Below are 18,145 nucleotides of genomic sequence, written 5' to 3' on the forward strand. Positions count from 1 at the left end.
TGCTCTTGCATATAGCAACTTCAACCAATTAAAGAGACTCCTTACCTCTGCTCCTATCTTAGTATGCCCGGACTTCTCCAAAGAATTTACTATACAATGTGATGCTAGTGGCCATGGCATTGGGGCTATTTTGTTATAGGAGCATGGAGTGATTTCCTTTGAGAGCCGTAAGCTTGCAGATAAAGAAATGGCCATGAATGTTTATGACCAGGAGATGTTATCTATCTTACATGTAATTAAGAAGTGGCACCATTACTTGTATGGCAGCTGATTTAGAGTACACATTGATCACATGGTTCTTAAGTATTTCCTTACTCAGTCCAATCTTACTCCTAAGCAGCATCGGTGGGTTGCTACACTACAGAATTATGATTTTGACATCACTCATACGAGGGGCAAAGACAATATAGTGGTTGATTCTCTTTCTCGTATGTGGGCTTGCAAAGTTTCAGTTTTATGACAGAATTGCATAATGATTGGATTGAAGAATTACAGGAGGCTTATCTTCTGGATGAGGAATTCAGCCATATTTTTCAAAAATTATAGCAAGGTCTTATGAAAATAAATTGCATTATCAGTTCAAAAATGGCCTTATTTGGTTGAAAGGCAAGATTGTTATTCCTTCTATCGCTTCTTTTACACAGAAAATTATGGAGGAACTACATTCTTCGCCTTTAGCTTGACATTTAGGAGTTTTCAAGACCTATGACAGGATCAGCAAAATTTTCTATTGGAAAGGATTGTGGAAAGATGTCAAGGACTTTGTCATGAAGTGTATGCCTTGTTAGCAAAAGAAGGACAGCACCCATAAGCCACGAGGTTTGTTACAGCCACCACTACCTATTCCTACATGTAAATGGACTCATATTCCTATGGATTTCATTAATGGCTTGCCTACTACCAAGAAGGGATGGAATAGTATATATGTGGTGGTAGATAGACTCACCAAGGAAATCCATTTTATTCCAACCAAGATTCAGTTTACTGTCTCTCAAGTGGCTAGTCAGTTTATGGAGTAAATTTTTAGACTACATGGATTACCGCAGGTGATTGTTCATGATAGAGACCTAAAGTTTATGAGTAACTTTTGGCAGGTAGTATTTACAACTATGGGCACTAAATTGGCTCCATCTACGGCTTATCATCCACAAACTGATGGACAGATAGAAAGAGTCAATAAATGGTTGGAGACTTATCTTCGCCATTTCTCCTATGATGTCCAAACCTCATGGGATTCTTGGTTACACTTGGCTGAGTTTGCTTATAATAATTCTACCCATGCTAGTATTGGAGTTTCACCCTTTGAGACTTTGTATGGTTACAAGGTGCCCTTATCCACAATCATCTTTAATGAAAGTATCCATCCTCATGGGAAGGAAGAGTTAGAAAGAATGCAAACCCTTCTTCAGCAATGCAATATGAATCTTAGGAAGACTCAAGACCAAATGAAGATATATGCTGATGAGAAGAGACGGCCTTTAGAGTTCCAAGAAGGAGAGTTGGTCTTACTGAAGGTGCCCAAGTCCAGGTACTCCACACTAAGTGTAAATAATATTGATAATATGCCATGTCACACTGACATTGGTATAAAAGGAGAGGATGTGTAATTTTTCATATCTTTTAACACATTAATACAATTACTGTCCTTCTTTCCCATCTTACTCACAACTTCCATGGCTTCTCTCTTTCTCCTATCTTTCTCTCTCCAAATCTAGTCGTTCTCTCTCCTCGTCACTCTTCTTCTCTCTCTTCTGCAGTCTTCTCTCCTCTTTCTCTCTCCCTATTTCACACTCTGACAAGTGGTATCAGAGCATTGGTCTTTGATCCATTTTTCCTTCAATTTTTTTGTCCTATTTTCCTCCATCAAAATCAATTTCAAACAAGTATTATACAAGATAGTGACTACTGGAGTGCTGCAGACCATGTACAGTTAGTAAGAGACTACATCTGGAGATATCCAAGGTTAGATATGGCAAAGGATGGCTTAAGTGGCAAGTCGTCATCAAATTTCATGCAAAATTGGAGGTAACTAGGGTAAAGGAGAGTTAACCGGGCTTAGTTTAAGGTTAAACTCCAGTTACTTTTTAAAAGGGAGCTTCAATTCTCTCTCTGCCAAGCTTTTGGGTGAAACTTCAATGGTGGCTGCCAAGAAATATGCCAATTCCTCTCTCTACTGGTCATTTCTCACAGCCAAACCATGGGGCAATGATTCCTTATTATCTGAGCTTCAAGTTGAGTATCCTGGTTAGATAATTGATAAAGAAGATGGAGTGGCATGCAGCCCAAATTTTGCTCTGAAAAATGTGCTGATTTTTTTGCTCTCAACTCTCAACCTCTTTCTGATCTGCTCAAGATCTTCTACAGATTGATTACTTGCTTTGAAACACTTCATCATGCTCTATTTCAATAACTTCCAGCTGGAGGAGAACTATAATCTTCATCTCCTTTGTTCAAAACCCTAAAACACAGCAAGGCAGCCATACCCACAGACCTGGAAGCTCAAATTTCTTCAAATTTTGGACTTCTCTGACCTCCAAGGCTTCTCTAATACTATGTACAAGCCGGATAGACTTCAAGATTGAAGACATTGTGGAGATTTCAGCTCGTGGAGGACATTGGAGCTCAAATGGAAGGATTATTCTGGGGCTTTTCTTCAAGCGGCTTGAATCTTTGATGTTCAAGTGTTCAAGCAAGCCGGGGCATTGATTCTTCACGGATTTGATCATATTGGAGCTTGTATGGACTGATTCTATGGATATTTCAATCTTTATGATGGACTTATGGTGGAATTTGAAGAATTCTTCCATTAGAGCTAACATCTATCATTTTCTTCCAGCTTAATTGAGAGGTGCAACCAACCGACCCAGGGGAAACTTTGCCCATCTCCTAGTGATTCGGATCCCATGTAGGGAGCCTGTTATGCTGTTTTATCCCATGCATAGGTACAGTGAGTGGAGAATTGAAGATTGAAGGCTTTCCAAAGGTTCAAGTATCTTCAGGATAAAAACAGGGTAAAACAAGGATTTTACAGGGCACTACAGGGCATTTATAGCTTGTTACAGGTACACCCTTCATTAGTGAAGTACAGATGCATGTACTACAGGGTACGCACACGTTGTATTCAGTCTTCTGTAGGGTTTGATAACCATTTGGGGATTACTATCTTGCCTTACAGGGTCAAAACAGGGCATGTACAAGTTAAAACAGGATGTAGGCCTGGACAATTCAGACTCAAAAATCGAGATGCAAAATTTTATGTCCTAAATCTGTTATAGTGTGCTATAGCTCATCTTGAAGAGGGTATTCTTGGCTTCAATTTGAACTTTTTAAAAAATTTAATCGGAGTTCCCTATAGCAAAAGTTATAGCCATTTTTTTGACAGGGGTTACTGTAGGACTGCACTATTATGGCAAGACATAAGGGTAAAAATAAGGTCCATGAAGATTATGCTCAGCAAATCAGAGATTCCATGTTGGATAATGCACCTCAAGAGAGCCCTCAAGAGCCTCAACAACCAGGGAAAGTGAGTATACTCAATAATACCTTGTGCATACATGAACAAAAAGACATAGGGAACGCCATGAGGCCATATTATCAAGAATGGAGCAAATGGTTTTGTCTACTGATCAAACGAAGTCTTCCATTGAGAAGTTAGTAGTTTCAACGACTCAAACAAAGGCTTATATTGATAAGTTGGTGGAATCTAGTGCTCACATTATGGCACAATTCTCCCAATGGATGCAAATGCAAATGGGATCTAAAGAAGTTAAGGAGAAAGATTATTAAAGCAATGAGCCTTCAGCCCCACTTCAGCCATCTAACCAAAATGGTCATGGTCATGGGATTATTGAAAAAAGAGGCATCCCAAATAGCCAATATGAAGTAGATGAGGCTTCACATTGGCATGATGACTATTTGGGCGGTTTGAATGGAGCTAACTCTCAAGCTTTTGGGCTGAATACTCAAATTCCTAGGGATCCTCTACTAATAGGAAGATTGCATAGTGGTTCTTAGCCACCTATTGGGAGATTTTCACCTCAATTTGGGGGTTCCATATATGGTACTCATGATCGGTCTATTTTGGGACAGCAACCATTCCATGAAAGAGAGCTAAAGGACAAGATTGTTCTGGCCAAATTTAATGGTCAATCATCTTCACCATCTGATTTAGAGGAGCGAATCTCTAAGATGGAATCCTACTTTGACATATTCCCTAAAACTTATGGCATGAAGATTCATTTTTCTTCCTTGCATTTGGAGGGATTTGTCCATACTTGGTAGAGGTATATTAAAAAAGAAAACATACTTGTAGAGAATTGGGAAGATTTCAAGGCACTTATGGCTGAAGTATTTGTCTACCCTCTTGAAAAATAGAAATCGGCATGGAGATGGTATGGTTTGGAACAAAGATGCCTAAGTCTAAGAGAGTACACTAACCAATTTCTCAACCTAACCATGTATGTAGAAAGCATCAGTGATGAGGCTAAGCTCCACAAGTACATGTATGGTTTAGAGCTATCTTTATTATCTGATGTCATGGCACAAAACCCTACTTCCCTCTTTAAGGCTATTGAGCTTGCGGAGTGCTATGGAAAAAAATATAGAAGAGAGTTTTCATTTCAGCCTGGTTTTGGACAGCCAAGGACTACTTTTAAACATGGCCAAGTTGGTAACACTTATGGTAGCAATCATGTGCCAAATGGGAGCTTACGGGTACCAACTTATCCACCATTCAATGCTTCAAGACCTCAAAGTAATTTCAGGACAGCAAACAGTCCTAGAGTTGACCTCAAACAAGGGGACATCAAGCCTAAATCCATTTCAGCCAACATGAATCCTAAGTCTATTCCTATGGATCTTTACAAAGAAAGAAAGGAGAAAGGCTTATGTTTCAAGTGTGGGGAAAAGTATACACCTGATCATGCCTCAAAGTGTGTATACAAAAATGTCAAACCCAAGCTTAAGAGTATGTTAGTCTTTGAAGATTTTGAAGATGAGATGAATGAAGCTAATGCAATTGCACTTAATTCTGAAAATAAATATCTTGACGAAGATTTTGGGCAAGAGTATTTCTATGATCCAGCCGACTCTTTTCCTTTTGATCTAGGTGGAAGTGTTCCTTTTGATCCAGGTGGGACTTGTCATAAGCCATTTGCTGCGACTAGTTGTTCTATTTCCATGGATACTTGGATAGGATCTAAGAGCCCTAATACACTCCGTATGAAGGGAAACATTTGTGGAAAGCCAGTGTTCATTGTGATAGACTATTGAGTGTTGAAATGACCTGTTTTTTGGCTGATTTTTGTTATTTTAGAGAGCTAAATGGTTGATTTTATGAGATGATTGATTGGTTTGGAAGTGGTTTGAGAGTGTTTTGGATAGGTTGGAATGGTTTTATTAAGTTCATGATGTTTATTAGTAGAGATGTGAAGTTCTGTTCATGTTCTGATATGTTCTGTTTGGTCCCGATAGCTTCTGTTGAGCTTCTGTTTTGTTATGTTTTCTCTCTGTATGGAAGGATGGAGTATTGATTGATAGGGTTTGAGATTTTTTGAAAGATTATTGAGTGATTTTTGATGGTTTGGAATGGTTTTGGTATGATTTATGTGGTTCTGATGCTTTCTATTGACCTTCTGTAACTCTTTATTGAGCTTCTATGAGCCTATGTAGACCTTCTGTGTGCCTCTGTATGTGTTATGTTGGATGAGAGTGTAGCTTGGGAAAGTTTTCTAGCCTTGGAAAGAGGTGAATAAAAGTGCAAAAAAGCTAAAAGAAGTCAAAGAAGTAGCTACTGAAGACTCAAGTAAAGACTGGAGTGAAGTGACAGTGGTGAGCTATGAAGAGTCACTGTAGTGGCTCTGGTGCCTCTTCGCATTTGACATACCTTTTGGAAGGTGTCTCCACGACCAAAGAAGAGTTATTATGAGTGATTATTGAGTGATTGTAGTGAGGCTTTGATGTATTATTGAGAGCATACTATTGTGAGAGAGATCATATGTGAGAGATAGTCAATTCTATGTGAGAAAATGTATCTTTCTATGAGAGAGAAGACTATGAAGACAATGAAGATGAATAATATGTGATTTCTTTCCATCAAAATGGTGTTTCTTTTGTGTTCTCTTTCTCTATTAATGAAGTCTATGAAGAATATGAAGAACATAATCAAGTTTGTTGAAGATAAAGCCGTGGGAGATTGTTTCTATGATGCTGCGTGCAGATTTATTGTCTTTGGTGTTGTTTTCTTTGTGATGGTCATATAAAGAATGATATAAAGCTTGTTGGTGATTACAAGATATATTTTCTTACAATAGAAACCCTTTTTCCTTGGTGTCTCTCTTGGGGCTCCATATTTTGGTGCGCAGCCGGGGAATACTGCCATCAACAGGCATCAAAAGAGGCTAAAAATGAAGGAAATGGCATTGCTAAAAAGAGAAGATTTCCATGGATTCTTGCAAAGTTCCTTCTACCATTGAAGAATTGGAGATTTTCATTGACAAAGCCACATTCTACAAGAAATTCATCCCACAATGGCGAAAACACATCAACATCTTGATGCAAGCTCTCTATGGTGGACTATTTCCTCTTCCTATTGAAGCAACAGAGATGTGCATCTTGGTGGCAAGCTGTTTGGAAAGATTCTGAAGAGCAAAAACAGAGAGAATGAATAGCTATGGCGGATTTGGCATTCATTGAGGACTTTCCAGACATCATCAAGTGGGAAATTGTGAAGAAATTGCAAGAGTCTTGGGCTGTAGAAGTACACAAGAACAAGGAAGAAAAGAGTTGGAATCTGTTCGTGGACGCACAACAGCAAGACACGTGGGACACTTGGTGTTCAGACAACCTTCTATTTGTTCAGTTGGCAACCCACTGGCAACTGCTAGATAGAATCTTCTTCACCACATATACTATTGAAACCATCAGAAGCTGGAACTACTATGATGATGGCACCACAACAATGCTCAGACGCATGAATTTTGACACTTTCAGAACAGAATACCTTTCCCTCTGTAGCGGTATGAAAGCAGAATTCAGAGACTGTGAAAAGAAAGAAGTAGAAGAAATGTTGGCCAGATAGTCTTCCAGAGACTAAGAGCCTCTGCATTCCTTCTGTGAGTACCAAGACATAGAGTGGATCAGGCTCCCTAATGAATGACGCCATAAGAAGGCAAGCGTTAGAATGACTCTAGAGGTACGTGAGAAGATTGAAAGCACAAGCAAGAGCAGAGAACGAAACAGTAGGAGGAGCCGCATTTGACGGCATAGAAGCTCTATTTACAGAAGTCCCCATGGCACAACAAGCCCCTCCCCCTCAAGGAGGTCCCCTTCCTAGCCAAATACGCCCTGGAAATGTTAATGATAGACCAGCAAATGTAGTCCCACTGCCAATATTCAAAGGAGAGTACAATGAAGACCCCGATTTTCATGTAGTCGAGTTCATGGTAGCATGTATGGCCAACAATGCCAAGACCCCATAGCATTGGTTGGCGATATTCCCTGCCACTTTCAAAGGCGTGGCGTTTCAGTGGTATGAGAGACAAGCAGCAGGAACGTTCAGTACGTGGGACAAACTGAAGGTGGCATTCCTCACCAAATTCAGGCGTAAAGCCTTTGAAGAGCGGATGAGAGAAGAATTTATGAACTTGAATCAAACCCCTGGAGAACGAGTCGAAGTGTATGTCTCAAGGATGGAGTCTATTCTCAAGAGATGGACCAACCACAACCTAGACAAAGGAATACAGAAGGGAGTCTTCCTCAGAGGACTACAGCCAGAGGTACGTAAGTTTGTGGAATTAAGAAGACCAACCAACCTGCAAGCTGCAGTGGAAGGTGCTAAACTGTATGATGAAGTAGAGGCAAGATTGGCCATGACCCCAAGAAAATGAGTCCTACCTCCTGTAATGCCAGGAATGGCGTATCCGCGCCGAATACAGTCCCAGGAACTGTTTCCTACCCCTACCAACAGATGCCTAGAATGCCTCATTACAGTGCACCAAATCCACAATGGCAATAGACAGTGCCTCCCATGATGGCTCCACAACTACCTCAATGGCCTCAAACAGTCCCTCCAATGGTGAATCAGCCTCAATAGTGGAACCCTACCAACTGGAATCAACAGCAGCCAACAGTCCAGACAGGAGCCCTGAACCAGAACCAGAACAGAGGACCCTCTGCATCAACTCAGCCAGTCTATGTAGTGATAACAGAGACACCTCAGAACTCCACTATCAATGCAACAGGAGGCGAAAGCTTGAAGGAATACCTATCCAACTCAGTTGTCAATATCAAGAAGGAACTCATGGATGTGTTGACAGAGCAGCTGTAGACTCTGAAGATAAACACTGCCAGTGTATCTAACCCTACAGGAGCGGCACAAGACGCCCTCAGATCAAACACATGGTGTGAAAAGTGCCATCAATCGAGACATTTAGCCACTGAATGTACCCGTAAACCCACTATACCAGGAGCTTTTTGTTCATACTGCCTAAGGAAGAACCATACAGAAGATATTTGCTCTCTGAAAGAGATGCATGATAGAAGAAAGAGAGATGAAGACGCAAGGTTCAACCTGCTGGAGTCAAAGATAACAATCCAGAATATCAGACCAAAGCCCAGAGAGTTTGGATCTAATTTTGGACCAAGGAGGTTCCCATCTCAGAGTTACAGAGGAAGACAGTCTGGCGGTGGCCAGAGATCAGAAATGGAATGCTATAGATGCGGAGAAAAGTGACACATTTCACCAAACTGTCCAAACCCTAGAAGGTCAATGGACTATAAACCCCTTTGTAAGCAGGTGCAAAGGAGAAGGCTACATTGCAAAGGACTGTCACAGTCCAGCCCCTGTCAAGGCCAATGCCACTGATAGCCAACAGAAGGCATAGGAGCCTGCCTCCAATTCGATAGAGTTGGAAGTTGCGGCTATCACGCGTGCCAAGAAGAAAGAACCAGTTGTCCAAAAAGAGAAAAACTCCCCTGCCAAGACTATGAAGTTCAACCTGCCAACAGAGGGACAGAGTAGTACAGGACAGAACAATGCAGTACAGAGCACTGCAGCGCCACAGAGCATTACAAAGACAGTCCCAGAAACAGGACCTGAGATCCAAGAGGTAGACGATACAGAAGCACCTCTAGAGACTGAAGAAGTGCCGATGCTGCCACTGCTGGAAGAAAAAGGAAAGATGAAAATGGGTATAGCCCCATTTCCCAGTAGGCTGGAGAGGCCCGTGGATCCCATCAAGGAGTGTGACTTGGTAAAAGACCTAGACACTTTTAAACCAAACTTAACATTCTGACAGTTTGCTGATGCTGTCTCCCAGCTGTCGAAAGAGATTCAAAAGCATCTTGACTCGACGACATGGATTAAGGATTGCTCCTTCAGTAGCAACCAAGACAAATAAGGCCCTAGATCCTGTCAAAGAAGTGGATGTGGCCGACGCCTTCTTAGATCCTGGTACCCCAGAGACTGGCATGTGGATTGAAGGTTGCTTCATTGCAAATGCACTGATTAATGGAGGCTCATCAGTAAACATAATGACGGATGTGACAATGAAGGATCTAGGTCTACAAGGTATGCAACCTACACAATGGCTTATCAGATTGGCAGATCAGAGCAGAATCAAGCCTTTGGGCCTTCTTCTGTATGTAAAGATAACAGTAACCGGAAAAGACTACTGGCTGACCTATCTGGTGGTGAAACCAAATTCTTATGGGACCTCATATCCTCTACTACTGGGGAGACCATGGCTTTTTGAAGCTAGAGCAAGGATGGATTGGTTCAAAGGAACCCTAACCCTAGGCAGAGGACCCAACAAAGTGGTGCTGAAGTTGTATGGGTCGCAGAAAGGTAATGGATATACCTCCATTGAAGTCTTATCAGATTCCTCCAATGAAGGTACAGATGGTACATTAGCAGAAGAAGAAGCTGTCAAGCAGATCTTTCAAGCTGTCAGAAAACAGAGGCATAGTCCCTGACAGTGGGCATTGTAAGCCAACTCCCTCAAGATGCAAAGCCCTTGACAATGGGTGAATACCTCCTGCCTGAACCAGGAATGACTTCTGAAATTACCTTTGATAGTGAGATAGAGGCTTGGATGTACTGCTCTCCCTACTACATGGCCATAGCAGAGCCAGAGACAAAAGCAGAAGATAAAACAGAGAACCTGTTTTTCTCTTACAGAGCTCCTACAGAGACAGAGATAGAGACAGAGTCCGAAGAGGATGGAGATGATATTGAAGAAGAAGGTTATGAAAGCGAGACGGAAGAGTCTATCCCACTTGAAGAGGATACATATGAAGAAGAAGTTCCAGAAGCATCGGAAGCAGACGAGCTCATGCTGTGGGACAGAATGGCAATGGTACCATTTGGTCTGGTAAATGGATCTTCTCATATGCAAAATCTTTATAAGAAATGGATTAAGAAGAACAAGTCATCTTTCAGCAGTGGTTCTTGCCATCCTCAACCATCCTTGCCAAAGAAAGATGATGATGATGCACCGTTCAACAAGCATCAGTCCCACAAACCCAACACAAATCAGAGGGTCCCTGTTATGTGACATTCCTGGACGCATTATCAAAAGATGAGTCTTCAAGCCAAGAGGTAACTAATCTTGGAACCAAACCCGAAATGGCTCTAATCCCATTTCAACATCTCAAGGAGCAACCTGAGTCTCCACCAAGAGAAGAAGGCAGTCAAAGTGGAACATCAGATGAGGACACCACTCCATTGAAGGAGTGGGATTTGTACCCAGAAGCGGTCTGTGGGACCTTCATCCATGAAGTAGAAGGAGAAAGACAGTTGACTTTTGTGGATGCAGATGGATCTGAATGCCACCTGAAGGTGGGTAGCAGCCTGCTAGAAGAGAAACTGTCAATCCTACATAACTTATTGAAAGAGAATCTAGACATGTTTGCATGGTCATACACAGACCTGAAGGGGATTGATTCCACAATATGTCAACATCATATTGATTTAGAGCCTGATGCCAAACCTGTACGGCAACGACAGAGGCGAATGAATCCAAATTATTCGACCTTGGTGAAAGCAGAGCTGTTGAAGCTTCTGGAAGCCGAGTTCATCTATCCAGTGGCAAACAGTGAAGGGTCTCACCCATCGTAGTAGTACCCAAGAAGAATGGCAAATTGCGAATCTGTGTGGATTTCTGCAAGTTGAACTCCAAGACCAAGAAGGATCACTTTCCGATTCCTTTCACAGACCAACTGTTGGACACAGTGGTAGGACGTGAGCTTTATTCCCTTCTGGATGGGTTCAGTGGATATAACCAAGTGCAGATAGCAGAGGAAGATCAGTCTAAGACAAGCTTCACCACACAGAGTGGGGGATCTATGCTTACAGAGTGATGCCATTTGGGCTCTGCAATGCCCCTGCTACCTTCCAGCGAGTGATGATGGCCGCATTCCAAAATCATCTACACGACTTCATTGAGGTATACTTGGATGATTTTTGTGTTTACAGTTTGATCCTTAAACATTGGGGACATTTGGAGCAATGCTTTGATCGATGCCGGGAGTATGGGATCTCCCTCAACCCCGACAAATGCATATTTGGAGTTTCTTCTGGTGTTTTGTTGGGCCACATTGTCTCTGCACAAGGGATAGTAACAGACCCTACAAAGATTGAGAAGATTGCAGCTTTGATAGCACCCAACAACCTCAAACAGTTGCGAGGATTTCTTGGCCATGTGGGATACTACAGAAGGTTCATAGCCCATTTTGCAACAAAGGCAACCCCCCTGCATAAGCTTTTGAGGAAAGATGCGGAGTTTGTTTGGACAGAAGATTGTGAAAAGGCCTTCAACACTCTGAAACAATGCCTGGTTGAGGCACCCATCCTGCAACCTCCTGACTGGACGAAGGAGTTCCATGTGCACACTGATGCATCCATTGAAGGCTTAGGCACAGTTCTATGCCAGAAGGGCTCCTCGAAGCTGGATCAGCCCATCTACTATGCAAGCCGAAAAGTCATTGATAGAGAGTAGAACTACACAGTGACAGAGCTAGAGTGCTTGGCAATGGTGTTTGCCCTAGAGAAGTTTCGCCACTATCTGCTGTCCACTCACTTTAAATTTTATGTGGACCATGAGGCCCTGTCTTTCCTAATGAACAAAGCAGATGTGAAGGGAAGAATGATGCAATGGCTCCTTTTATTCCAGGAGTTTGACTTTGAGGTAATCACCAAACCTGGTTGCTCCCATGTTCTGGCCAATCATCTATCACGTATCCCGCAGACTGCAGAAGAGGAGTAGGATGATCCGGACCTCCCAGACACTTCCCTATTTCTGGTCGATACTATAACTCCTTGGTATGCAGACATCATCAATCTGCTGGCAACCCAACAGTACCCTCCTGGCATCTCTAGTCAGGAAAGGAAGAAGCTTCTGTTAGAATCAGCCCCCTACACCATGTTAGGCGGTGCACTGTACAAGAAGGGCAAAGATGAAGTGCTTAGAAGATGTGTTGCAAGAGATGATATTGGGATTTTTCTGAAGGCTTTCCATGACGAGCCATGTGGAGGCCACTTTGCAGGAGAAGCCACACCCATGAAGGCTCTGCTAGTAGGATACTGGATGCCTATGATTACTGTAAGCGATGTGATGCCTGTCAAAGAATGGGGAAACCTACCAAGACTAGTGCCATGCCACTACAACCTATCCTTCCCTTGAAGCCTTTCGAGAAGTGGGGCATCGACTTCATAGGCCCAATCAATCCTCCTACTAGAAGGAAACAGAATAGATACATCTTGGTATGTACAAATTATGTCACAAAGTGATGTGAAGCCAAAGCTCTGAAGCGGGATGATGGCAACAGCGTGGCCCTGTTCTTGTACGAGAATATCATCACCCGTTTTGGCAGTCCCCTGGAGCTGGTAAGTGACAGAGGCACTCATTTCATTAATAAAATCATGGAAGAACTGATAGAGCTGTATAAGATCCGCCATTGCAAGTCCACTCCTTACTACCCCAGAGCCAACGGCCAAGTCAAAGTCACCAATCACATCCTCTGCTCGATCCTGATAAGGACGATTGCTTCACATCGCCATGATTGGGATGATCGACTTACAGAGGCCCTCTGGGCGTACAGAACCTCCCATAAAGTAGCTACAGGACAGACACCCTTCCAGCTGGTGCATGGTACAGAAGTCGTTTTCCTTGTTGAACTGGAGTTGCCCTCTCTTCGAGTGGCTATCACAGAGCGTTTGGGGGATGATGAGTCCCTGCAATGCCGTCTCTTGCACTTGGAATGTTTGGACGAGACTCATTGCATGGCTCTTCAGTGCATGGAAGCCACTCAAGCTCGACGTAAGGTCTACCATGACAGCTTCATAAAGCACAAGGAGTTCAAAGAAGGTGACCTTGTCCTGGCTTATGATTCGAGATTTGGCAAGTTTCCTGGCAAGCTGCAACAACGTTGGATGGGTCCCTACAAGGTACTTGTTGTCAACCCTAATGGCTCTATCCAAGTGCAGACCGTTGATGCCTCTGATGATCCCTTTCTTATCAATGACTATCGCCTCAAGAAGTACTTCCCTCCCTAGGGATCCTGACAATCACAGTCGGCTGACTCTTTTTCTTTTGGCCGTCGAGTTGTACTCCTAGTGCTTCTAATCGCCATCCTGTTTATTCTGATGAGGCGGCCTCATTTTGTTAGCCCCTCACAGCCACCTCCCGCCCTTACTTTATTCTCTTCCCGTCTGATCTAGCAGCGGTGGCGAGGTTGGTTCTGACATATGGTATTTCTACCATTCCTTTCCTAATGAAAAAAAAAGAGAAAAAAAAAAGAAAAAAAATATCGGTCATGGGAGAAAAGGACTTAGGTCCCTGTCATCCCGACCTATTCTTCGAGAAAAGGTGGAAACACCCTCAGGAGTAGGAGAAAAAGAAAATAGAAAAAAGAAAAAAAAAATCTGTTATGGGAGAAAAGGAAGCAATTCCCTGTCATAGCAGGCCTCGCTCCAAGAAAAGGTGGCAAACACCCTTGGGCGGGAAGCTGGCTGTGGAAAAGGTGGTAACACCCCGCAGTTCAGGATAACTGACTCACCAGCAGAAAATTGTCCTGAAGAAATTTAAAGCCACCTCCCTTGGTGCGCTGTCTCTGCAACTTCATCAGTCTGTCTATCCCCTTTCGCAGACGATCTTTTCTACAACCAATTAAAGTACTAGATTTTTCGGCTGCCTCCCTGGGTATGCCTCATCTTCAACACCTTGATGACAACAACAGACACAATGATCTTCATCGACAACCCCTTGAGTAATGTGAGCTTTCATCCTAACCGGATGGGGATGTGAGTATGGGTTGCCCTCTATATTTATTAAATGAGTGCGAGACAAAGGTGGAATGAGTGACCAGTCCCTGCCCTTTATATTCAACAAAGAGATACGATGTGTGAATGGAGTATTGCATGCACGGGTTGGGCCTCTCAATGCACAAAGCACGATTTGTTTTTGTGCACTGCACTATAAGGCTCCCTGGCCTTCCTTCTCACACTGTATGCCGGCACAGGGCGGGATGCACAGTTGCACCATCAAATGCGCACAAGGCATACACCCTCCGCACAAGTGATTGTGAGGCTAATATCAATGGGTTTTAGGAACAGACTGCCCTCCTGTATCTATCAATAGAGCGTGAGACAGAGGGGGAGCTGAGTGTGACTGGTGTTTCCTCAATCACTTATTGAGAGGCGAGATTTGAGAGACGTTACGACACTTGGAGTCAGGTACGTTCTCGTTTCCCTATGCACCCACGGGGTGGGTCTCTGCCATCAGTATAGGACACGTCACTCTATTCTGTACACTGCACTGCAAGGCTCCTCGGCCTTCCTGCTTGCACCTATGCCAGACGGGTTGGATGCACTAATGCACCATCAACTGTGCACCCTGGCATACTCCCTCTGTACCATTCCCTTGTCGATTCCTAAACCGGGTGTGCGCTATGGGTTTCATCATGAGTGATATCAGTAATGGGGCGAGTGATAGTTCTTTCATTCCATTTGAGTGACTATGAGTTGAATGCAATATCCCTCGTCCTCGACAAATTTCCTGCGATTCCTTCAACCAGCTATCTCCCTGGGTACTGCCGTGTGGTCCCTGCCATGAAGGACGTGTGCTGGAGCGAACCTTGGTACCTCCTGCAATAGCCGACAACAACACAGGACGTGCCATCGACAATCAACCTTGATTCTCTACAATATGGGCCAAGTTTTTCTAACCCTACACCTTCTGTTTCTCAGTGACGGTCATTTTTTAAGTGTGGGGACATTAGCGGTTGGTCTGTTGAGTGGTCCTAAGTCCCTGTTGCTCAGTTAACCCTGTTCGTTAAGGTCTTAAGTGTGGGGACACGTCCCTGCGCGTCTACATTGCATACCCCTCTGCATATGCCTCAACCTGCTAATGCCTCTATGACATGACTTTCTTTTACCCTGATGGGGTCCCTTCCCCACTCACCCGTTCATTTTTCACCCACCCTCGGGGTTGTTCCCTTGCAGTTTTCTTTCATTCCCTGATTTTACTATCTTTCCATGTGCACGCACCCTACGTTCACCGAAATCCACATTCAACCTTATAGCCCTGTTCATCCCTTTGAACTAACCATTTTTCCTTTTTACCAACCCCTGTTCCGATATCCGGTTCTAAAGTTATTAATTTGTGAATTATTTTGCGTACTTTAGACGGTTTTCCATATGAACGGGTCTGTATTGTTTCAGAACAGTGCTCTGACATGATAGCCCTTATCTACACCTTCCCCCTGACATTTTTCCTTTTTCCTTCCTATCATTCCGCTGTACGATTCATCCGTTATTAATTTTTGCGGGTTTTCGAAACATTTTCGTGCGTATTTTTTATCTTTTTCCATGTGAACCTGCCCTATTTTCATCGAAATTCCAGTTTGATATGACGGACGTGTCCCGCCCACCTTTCCTCACATCTTTCCTTCTTTTTCCACCCTATTTTGACTGTTGGATTTTTAGTTATTAAATTTTCCGTGTGTTTTCGGGTCCATTTTTCGTGTTTTTTGCATGTGAAACCCTCCTAATTCTCCCGAAACTGCGTTTTGATGTCACAGCCTTGTGCAACCCTTTTTCTCACACATTTTTTCTTTTTACTACCCTCTGTTCCGATGAACCGATTTTTTTGTTATTAATTTTCAACCTTGTTTTCGTGTGTCATTCTTCCGTTTTTCCCTTGTGAACACATCCTATCTCGGTCGAAACTGTGTTTTGACGTGATAGACTTGTCGCACACATTCTTCTGCACCTTTTTTGTTCTTTCTACCCTGCATTCCGACGAGCGGATTTTCCGTTATTAATCCATGTGTATGTTTTCAGACTGTTTTTTCTGTTTTTCGCATGTGAACGCCCTCATTTTCCTCCATACGCCCCGTCGTACTTTCCCATCATTTTTCCCTCCTCTCTCGACCCATTTTTCCTTTTTACGAATTTTCGTTTCGACGATCGATTTGTGTATTATTAATTTTTCTTTAATTTTAATGTTTTCGCGCATCCCGTCTTGCGCGTGAACGCATGCGTTTTCGTTTTCCATGTCTCGCGATGTCCCCGCCCCGTCGAGTCCCACCAGTGCAAATTTTTTTACCCCCGCCCCGTGCACGCACACGGGACGGGAGCGGGCCACTCTTCCTTACCCTTAATTAATTAATTCCTTCTTTTTTTAAATAAAAAAACAAACAAAAAACCACAAAATTTAAAAATTCAAAATTTAAAAAAAAACCAAAAAAACAAAAAAAAACCCCACACCCCCTCCTCCCGCGTCCCTTCCCAACCTCCCCCTCTCTCTCTCTCTCTCTCTCTCTCTCTCTCTCTCCTTCTTTCTTCTTCTTCCTCTTCTGTTTTTTTCTCTCTCCTCCCCCTCTTTCTCTCTCCCCGACCCCCTCCCTCCTCCCCCCCACCCTCTCATCTCCTCCCTCCACCTTATCTCCTCCCTCCTCCTCCTCCTCCTCCTCCTTCTCCCCTTCCTCCTCCGTCGCCGTCGCCGCCCCTGAGGCCGCCCGCCTTTCCCGAGTGCCGTGCTGCCGCCCGCCGGTTGCCGAAGAGCCGCCGCTTTGGAAGCTGTCGCCGCCCCTGTCACGTATTGCTGACGCCCGCGCCGACAGCGCCGCCCATCGCCCCAGTGCCTACCGCCCGCCCCGCTAGAGTCCGCCTCCTCCTCCTCTTCTTTCTCCTCCACTCCTTCTTCCTCCTCCTTCTTCTTCTACTATCTCTCCCTCCTCCCACCCACCTCTCTCCCTCCTCCCCCTCATGTGGCAGCCCTCCCTCCCCACTTAACCAACCTCCCAATCCCCCCAACCAAACTCCCACCCCTCCCTAACCAAACCCACCCACCTAACCCCGGTTCCCCTCCCCCAACCCCAGTTCCCTCCCAACCCCCCAGTCACCCCCTCTTAAGCCCCCTTCTCACCCTCTTTCCCCCACCCCTCGCAGAAGACCTTTAAAAAAAAAAAAAAAAAGAACCCCGCAGAAACCCTTCTTAAGCCCCTGTTCCCCCCAAACACGCAGGCTGTGTTTTAAAAAAAAAAACCAACCGACCCACACACCCCCTTCCTTTCACACCCCGGCCTCCAACGCAGCGGGTTGTTCCCGTGCGGTTGTTCGTGTGCGGTGTGATGTGTTCGTACTCTCTCCTCGCAACCGTTCACGCACGGGGATAGGCGTTTGCTTGTCCGTGCGGTAGTGTGCACTAGCCAGCTATTCATACATAGCTGACACGCAATCCATTCGTGGGTACATATTCTCGAATTTTTAATTTCCAAACCCGAAAAACCCTAAAAACACATTTAAAAATTCAAAAATTCATTAAAAATCAATTAAAATCCAAAAAATTACAAAAAATTCCTTAAAATTTTCCCAATATTTCAGCAGTCAATTGAAATATTTTTCCAAACTAAAAATCTTAGAAAAAAATTTCAAAAAACTCTAAAAGTAAAAATTCTTTCAAAAATACATACAAAATGAGCAAAAATTCATTAAAATTGGTAAAAATATCAATTTAATTGCAAAATTTTTTTTGAAAATTCCATCAACTTCTTTGCTTATTTTTGAAATATTTCCTAAGTTAAAAATATTGTGCCAATTTATTCCATTATTATTTTATGGTAAAAATGCTTCATTAAATGCCTA

This window comes from Lygodium microphyllum, chromosome 12 (genome assembly GCF_053477565.2).
Source record: "Lygodium microphyllum isolate KBCC chromosome 12, Lygodium_microphyllum_v1.1.10, whole genome shotgun sequence".
In the NCBI taxonomy this organism is placed as follows: domain Eukaryota; kingdom Viridiplantae; phylum Streptophyta; class Polypodiopsida; order Schizaeales; family Lygodiaceae; genus Lygodium; species Lygodium microphyllum.